Genomic DNA, 8,622 nt, shown 5'->3' on the forward strand with positions numbered 1-8,622 from the left:
TTAAAGTATTGTAGGAAGAAGTAGATCATGCACGAAAGACAGAACAGAGAATTTTAGCATGGAGCTATTAATAGCTCCATGATTTTAGAATGTGTTTTTAGCATAATGAGCACGAATAAAAAAATAAATAAATAAAACAAATAAAATCCGGCTATACATGTTTTTCTCTAACTGTGTAAACTTACCAGTCTCGTATATATTCATGAAACTGATAAATGATTTACCATTGAAGGGCATTTATTTCAAGAAAAATTGAGCAGACGGGTGGAGATGTGCAATATCCTACATAGCCACTACTCATAAAGGTACCCATTGTTTTGGGGGGTTTTATTTTCTTGTTTGCTTTAAAAAATACCGATATACCTAATCTTAACTCGAATTCTTTTTATTATCTAAATTGTAAACTTCCCCTCCTCAATAACCATATATTTCTAATCATAATTTTACAAAATAATCATAATAGGAATATATCGTCCTCCGGCCTTTTCTTTGTATTCTTCATGTTCTTTCCATTAAAAATGTTTGATAATATATGTCTATCATGATGATGAACAAACTCGAAAAAAAATGCCTAACATTATACAGCATGGACCATGAATAACATTTTTTTTAATTGCAAATTTCACATCGTCACTAGATTATGCCTAGCCTCTATAATATAATATAACCCACAATAATATTTATAATTATGCACATCCTGGCCGGTATGGGGGATCGACGTCCGAGGCTGCTTACTATATTTCTTTTGTATTTTATTTAATGAAATATGAAATGTTCTTTTTTCCCCTAATTGTCATGTGAAACACAAATTTTATTTCTCGCTGAACATATAACAATCCCGTTGTTTTAACATTTTGTGGTTGAGTCAAGTCTTTTTTGTCAAATCTGTAAAACTTCAAATATTGTATACTGTAGTAATTATTATTAAAACAATAAAAAAATAAAATAGTGAGGACATCATCGATTTTCTCATTTGCATGTCACTGAGTTGTTGATAAGCCCATGACCATACACATAATTTTTTCGCGGGGGGAAGCACGCATAAAAAAAAACTCGAAGCGATAAAGCGAAGTAAACGCGCTTGTCATTGGTGGATTTTAGAAGCGTTTTGCATTTCGTTAAGTGAAATTGAAGGATTTTGTCAATTTTTTAGTGACTTTGTAAAAAAAATCAGTAAAAATTGTAAATTTTTAAATCCCCCCACGGCTGTGTACGGCCATGCATAGGTCTATAGGACCTAACTATTTTGTGAAAATCAAATGAAACTTTAAAATGTCATAACTTTATTATTTACTTCGGATTTTTATTTTTATTTTTCGATTCAAACCAACAATGGGGTGAAATTAAATTACTTGGCTTTTATATCTTTTCAATGAAAAATTTAATCAATAGTGTTGGGCAATCGAAGAGTTGAGTAATGACCTGATGGGTTATGAACTGATGGGTAATTAGATTTGCCAGACCATATACCAAACTGATTAACCAACATCAATTTTGGAAATTTTAACAAGATTGTGTGGAATGTCTGTTTACTGGTGTTGGTTTAAAATTAGACAATTATTCGCCTATTAACTATCATACTACCGTTTACCAAAATTATTTGAAAAACTATTTAATATTGGGAGAAATGCATATCGCAAATTAGTTGTCGATAGATTTTTAAGTATTATGGAATAGAATTTTGGAATGTTTAAGTAAAAGTAAAAACAAAGTAAATCTAAAAACAAAGTATGGAAAAGAATGTGATATACAATTAAAAAATTTATTATTGGAATAATGCATTATTTTTTATGCTATTGTTTATACCTCCATCTGAGATGAGAAAAAAAAGAGAGGCTGTTTCTTAAACAATGGGGATTGTCATTGTTTCTCTCACGTCTTCATAAGATTTGATGATATAGTTGTATTTATTTGCGGTTATAATATTTTTGGAATGTCGTAAAAATTATGACATCTTTTAATAATCCAATTATTTGGATTTGACAAAAGAAATGACAGCATGTAGTCAGCTAGTCCATCAATATAAATCTATTAATCTTTTTCTTTAAAATGAATTTATTTTTTATGCTTGTGGAAATAAACGAAAATTATAAATATTATGAAGTGTAAGAAAAGTATGATCTATGGATATGTTTCAGATTGTATTCAGCCTTCTCCGTTATATTGCACGTAATATTGCACGTGATTGTTTACGTAAAACCATATAGGCTTGCCTCTGCTCCAATGTTGCCACAAATCCAAAACAAATTTCCCGAAACTGAGTCTCAAATTTTCCTGAAATTCAGAAACATTTCCTGAAATTTCCAAATTGTATTTTCTATTAAAAAAAAATTGGACAATAACAAAGCAAGCCTAATTGGTCCAAGTGACTAAATTCAAGGAATTTAACCTTTTTTGTTGCCTGCACTTTTTTCAAAAAGAGCAACAAAATGACAAAATGCGGAGCGCGAGCAAAATATTTTGAGCTACGTATGACAAACAAATCTATGAATATTATGACATGAACATTTAAAGTTGCTACGTTTAATTGTAGTTTTCTGATTTTCAGGAATTTTTTAATTTCCCGAAAATGACCTGAAAATGATCCGGATTTCCCGGAATTCGGGAATTTTCCTTTTAAGTGGATACACTGCTCTCCTCTCATACAAGAATGCGTTTTCTTGGCAAGCTCCTCCGTTTTCTATTTCATATACCTTACTAGCCAAAAGTCACTTTCATACCTCTCTTCCCGTTTACCCTTTATTATTTTAAATGTATTCTTTTATGATTGACATTGTTAAGAGAGCAAAAAGTTACCCCCTCTCACTCTGGTGGTGGACGTATAACAGGTGGGAGGTGGGGGACGTCTGCCCGAGGAAAAAAAAACTAACACGGGGAAAAGAGAGAAATATTCAAAGGGAAAGTAAAAAAATGAAGAAAAACTGGTAAGGAATTAAAGAGGGGAAAGAAGGAAAGAAAAGGGAAAAGGGGAGAGAACGAACACAAAGAGAAGAGAGGGAAACGGAAGGAAAGTCTAGGGAAGGAAAGAAGAACCTGCGAAAAAAACCAAAATCACCCCGAAAAATTCATGCACCGTAACGACTAAGTGAGAAAGGGGAAATAAATCAATTTATATAGCAAAATTTAGCTGGAAATTATTGCATGAAAGAAAAAGAATTAAAGGGGCAAATAAAGGAAAATGAAGGTAGAATGGATAAGCTAAAAGTTGAGTTGGAAAATGAAGAAAAGGGAAAGAAGAAGAAAATGTAAGAACGCGGCCAAAACCAAGGATCGAGCCTGGTCGGGCTGTCCGGGATTCTTTAGAATTTATTTTTAACGCTCTTTTAAAGTGCGAGTATTATCATCCTATATATACATGTAGCTTGTAGGCTAGTTGGTTGGCAATGATATTTGGCAAATCCGTCACTCAAATGAGTCACCCAAAATGAATTGATAAAACACTTAGAGGGTACAATAGCATAGGCGGATCCAGGGGGGCCGAGGGACCCCCCCCCCCCTATTAGCGGATCATAAAAAGAAAAAAGGGGGAAAGAAAGAAAAAAAGAAGGGGAAAGAAGGGGAAAGAAAGGAGGAAAAAGAAGAGGAAAAGTATAAAAGGAGGGAGACGATTGAATAAAATAAGGTCAGGGGAAGACTTTGAAAATGATTTTTTTTTGCTCGCGCTTCACGCTCGCCTAGCCTGTTTTATGAGATATATATCTTGCTCAATAGGCTAATATGTATAGCTTAAGATATCAAGTTTTGAAGTCAACATACAAAACTTATTTCAGCTCGGACATCGAGCTTTTATTAGTTTGTTTGATTTCCAAATTTATTTCTAAGTGCTCTGTAAAATGTCCGTTTTATGGTGTGAATATCATTTGCAGCTTTTTGCGCTGTGCGCTCGCATTATTTGATTTGCCAAGTAGGCCTACATAATATTGTCTTTGTTTATTCCATAAGATTCTTTATATATTAATTCTATAACAAACTACTTAAAATCCCACTTTTATGACAGTTTATAAAAAGTTTCATCTCGCGATTTGCGCTCGCATCAATAGTAAATTTAATATATCAACTCATATATCCTATTCATGATCACAAAATTGCTTAAAATATCCAGTTTTTAGGCCTCAAATGTCAACAAATTTCATTCACTCATTAGGCTTATTATATCAATAAATATGAAAATAAAATTTTCATGAATTCCTAATAACTTAATTGTCCCTTTTTCAGAAAGTTTCATATCGCGCTTAGGAAGAGGAATGTGCTTTCCACATACACTTCAGAATTTCCCTACACAGTGCTTTAAATAGTGCTTAAATTCACCCTTTTCATACCGGAATATCAAATATTTTCCGCTCGCACTTCGCGCTCGCATGATTGATTTTCATGAAAAAAATGAAATGTATTCAGAATGCCCAGATTCTGTCTAACTCTAAAACACGCGCACACATGTTTTTTTTTTAGATACGCAGCTTGATCTTTATTCAAAACGTGCTGTAATTATCCATTTTGCGCTCGCATTATTAATGTAGGAAGATACCAATTTACCCATACTTTTTCATGATTTACAAAACATGAATAGTGTCCCATTTTTAGGTCTGAAATCTCTTTTTTTTTCTGCTCGTGTAAGCTTCGCGCTCGCATCAATTGTTTAGTTTATACCGTTTATTTAAAAAGGTGCTTAGAATATCAAATTTTAGGTCGCGATGTCAAAAATTTTTCAGCTCGCGCTTCGCGCTCGCATTATCTAAAAATTGAAATATCATGTGTATCGTCTTAATGGCTAACTGCGAATTGTCCTTAACAGGTCCCTTTTCGATCAAGCCAGAACCCATTACAAATTTCTGCTCGCGCTCACACTGTTCAATTATTACATTTTTAAAAGTTGTTTTATAATAATAAGGTTAAAAATGACTGTTAAGACATCGGCGTTTTGGGGAGAAAGGAAAGGGATAAGTGTGAAATATAGGCCTAAATTTTTTGAAATGTTATGTCAAAATCTATCCCAAACTTTGATTTTTGTAATTTAAATGTCAAAGATTTTGCTCGTTTGCTTCGCTCGCTCGCATATATCGTATCGAACCCCCTCAAATTTTTTTGGCTCATTACGCCACTTAGACAATCCCTTCAAATAAACAAACAAAAATCAACTTTGAGTGGCCGATCGGGGAAAATATGGGTGAAAAAAAATTCGGGCCTCCCCCCCTATTGGCGGGAGCTGGATCCGCCCCTGCAATAGTGGAGCCTGTAACCAAGGGCGATGAGCGCATCTCGGTGACTGGGGGGGGGGGGGGGGCACTTCCAATGACGAGTACGTGGATACCAGGCACGACCATAATGGGTTTCGAAAAACACCCTACAAGTATTTTCCATATTCTCATATTCTGAAAATGCACCCCATAACAAGTATTGGTGTGTGAAACCCTACCCTTGACTATTATCCCTGAATTGACCCCTGCACTGTACATGTACAGCGACGTGATTACGAACACCGGCTTTACCTTTAAATTCGGTAACAGCACGAGGGTACTTATGAGTCCAACGAATTTTGGGCAGTATTTCACCCCATGCGTAAGGCATATTGTCCAGTAACTATAAAGGTTAAAAAATAAGCAGCAATTACTTTTGGGCGGAGCAAAAAATATGAAAAAGGGAAAAAGAAGGGGAAAGAGAGGGGGAAAAGGAAGAAGAACAATACGAGGAGGAAGACGAGTGAATAAAATAAGGTGAGTGAAATACAAATAAAAAAAAGTATTTCATGTCACTATTTTCGCCCGCGCTTCGCGCTCGCATTGCCTGTTCGATGAGTTATATATCTTTTGCTCAGAATATGCTGCTATGGAGCTTGAAAATATGAAGTTTTGAAGTCAATATACAACACATATTTTAGCTCGGACATCTAACTTTTATTATGTGGGGACGGAATGTAAAAAAATTTCAGCTCGCGCTTCGCACTCACATTATTTAATAGTTAAAATATGTATCGTCTTCATGGCTAACTGCAAACAGTCGAAAATTCCGTTTTCGATCAGGCCAGAACATATATTTAAAATTTCTGCTCGCGCTTCTTACATACCCATCTTGATCAGGATCACAAACGTTGCCAGAATGTTCAATTTTCACAACAAAATACATGAAATTTCAAAAAAAAAATAGCTCGCGCTTCGCGTTCGCACTATTTAAAGGGGAATGAAACCTTTGGAACAAACAGGCTTGTGTCAAAACAGAAAAATCAAAGAATAAGAACAAAGAAAGTTTGAGAAAAATCGGACGAATAATGAGAAAGTTATGCGCATTTGAATATTGTAATCACTAATGCTATGTAGATCCTCCCATTGGCAATGCGACAAGGATGTGTGATGTCACATGTGAACAACTTTCCCTTTGATCATGTTGATGGACTATGAAATACCGCCAAAATGTCTCTTTTTGCTTTTTCTCATGGTGATACAAACTCTTTATCCATGATGTATTACAAAAAAAAATTGTATTACATATGTCTTCCTATAGAAATAACACATGATCTACTGATAGATGTGATAAAAGAGGCAGTTTAAGTGGGATATATACTAAAGTAATGGGGAGAGTTGTTCACAAGTGACATCACACATATCGCAATATTTAAATGCTCATAACTTTCTCATTATTTGTCTGATTTTTCTCAAACTTTCATTGATCTGTTTCTTTGATTTTTCTGTTTTCATACAAGCTATCTTGTCCCAAAGGTTTCATTCTCCTTTAAATATATAAGATATAACATATTCTTTTATAACTGACTGTTAGAACTACCCCTTCAAAGAAACAAACAAAAATCAACTTCGATCGGCCGATCGGCGAAATAAATTATGGGTGAAAAAAATTCGCCCCCCTCTATTGGCGAAGGCTGGATCCGCCCCTGTATTATAACCATACTCTCAGGATAAAGGATACCAATAAGCCAGTTCACGGTTAGCTCATGATTAACTTTTCTCAAATGACCTTTGTAATTTTTCATTAGGATAAGCACTATCATTTTCAAATGTAGATGTTGCGTAAGCTTTACCGGTAGAGTATTCAAATTCTAAGAACAAAAGGCATTGTATAGACCAGGTGACTAGAATAGTACATCAGGGATAAAGTTTGGAAATCTGTTTTATTGTCTGCCTTTGGCACATTTGACTATTGTTTAGGCTTCTGTCAAATACCAGTGATTATGAAGGCTCTATTTATTACTCTTCAGCTTGGATGTGATAAATATTTTGAAAGGAATACATGAATAATCATCAAATCACAAATGCCTATGTCAGTGAATTTGAAAGCCACCTTCGTGGTTGTCTCCAATGACCTTTTTCTGCTCGTGCGCAGTTTACAACCGTGAACAGGCTTATTCTTGTAAAAATATATAGTTTGAGCGCGGGAGCGGAATTTTTTGTTGTTGCGTTTTTAACAAATTAGGAAAATTCAAGCCACGGATTAGTAGTATTACTCATTTGATACTAAAAAATATCGTTTATGTCTTGGAAAGTGTGTGTGTGTGTGTGTGTGGAGGGGGATTGTACATGCCCCCCCCCCCTCCGAAAAGTGTGTGTGTGGGGGGAGTGTTTTGGAATTTTGTTCAGCATATTAAAATTTTAGGTGTTTACTTTTCTCTTTATGTTACAATAAAAGAGGACATGAATTACAAAGAAATACTTAGTAAAATAAAAAGACTGTTGGGATGGTGGAAACAAAGGGATCTCACACTTATGGGGAAAATTCACTTAATGTTAAAAACATATGCAATGTCAAGGTTAAACTTTGTTTCGTCACTTATAGTGGTTCCTCAGTGGTTGTATGCTGAGGTTGAAAAGATCACATTTGAATTGTTATGGTCAGGAAAAGATCGGATAAAGATAATTATAATGTACCAGGATTACTCACAAGCCGAGGAGGTTTAAAAATGATGAATTTTAAGTTGTTTGTAAAGTCTCAACGTTTAATGTGGCTTATAAACGAATACTTTACGGAGAACGGGATGCAGGATGGAAGTTGTATTTTGATTTTTGTTTTCGATCAGTTGGGGGGAGATTTCTGTTTCTATGTGACTTTGACACTTCAAAATTAAATAAAAATTCCCCAATTTTATTCAGAGATGATGAAGGCTTGGCAAGACTTAAGGAAATATCGTCATTCTGAAGAGGTCTGAGGTTAACCCTATTATATTCAATAATCAACATATTTGTATAAAAGGTAAAACAATTTTTGACAATGATCTTTTCAATAAAGGAATATTTAGCGTTGATAAAATCTTTGATAATGGCCACTTGAAGCCTGTGACTTTTTGTCAAAATCTCGGTATTACCGCAAATCAACTTCTCCAAATAATAGATATTGTGCACTTTATACCAGCAAGTTGAAAAAATTTTAATAGTTCAATACAGCTTTAAAAAATTGATTTCGTAGACTTTGGGATAAGTATGAATATTGGAAAACAGGAAACAGCTTTTGAAGTAATTAAATCGAAAACAATTTATAACTTGTTTATTACCAATCTACAAGAGCTATACAAATTAACACTCAAGGATGGTCACAGTGATTTTAATTTTAATGATGTAGAAATTTGTAAATTATTTGGATATATCAGGAGTACAACTCTTATAAGAAAACAAAGGGAATTTC

Source organism: Lytechinus pictus, chromosome 9 (genome assembly GCF_037042905.1).
Source record: "Lytechinus pictus isolate F3 Inbred chromosome 9, Lp3.0, whole genome shotgun sequence".
NCBI classification, from domain to species: domain Eukaryota; kingdom Metazoa; phylum Echinodermata; class Echinoidea; order Temnopleuroida; family Toxopneustidae; genus Lytechinus; species Lytechinus pictus.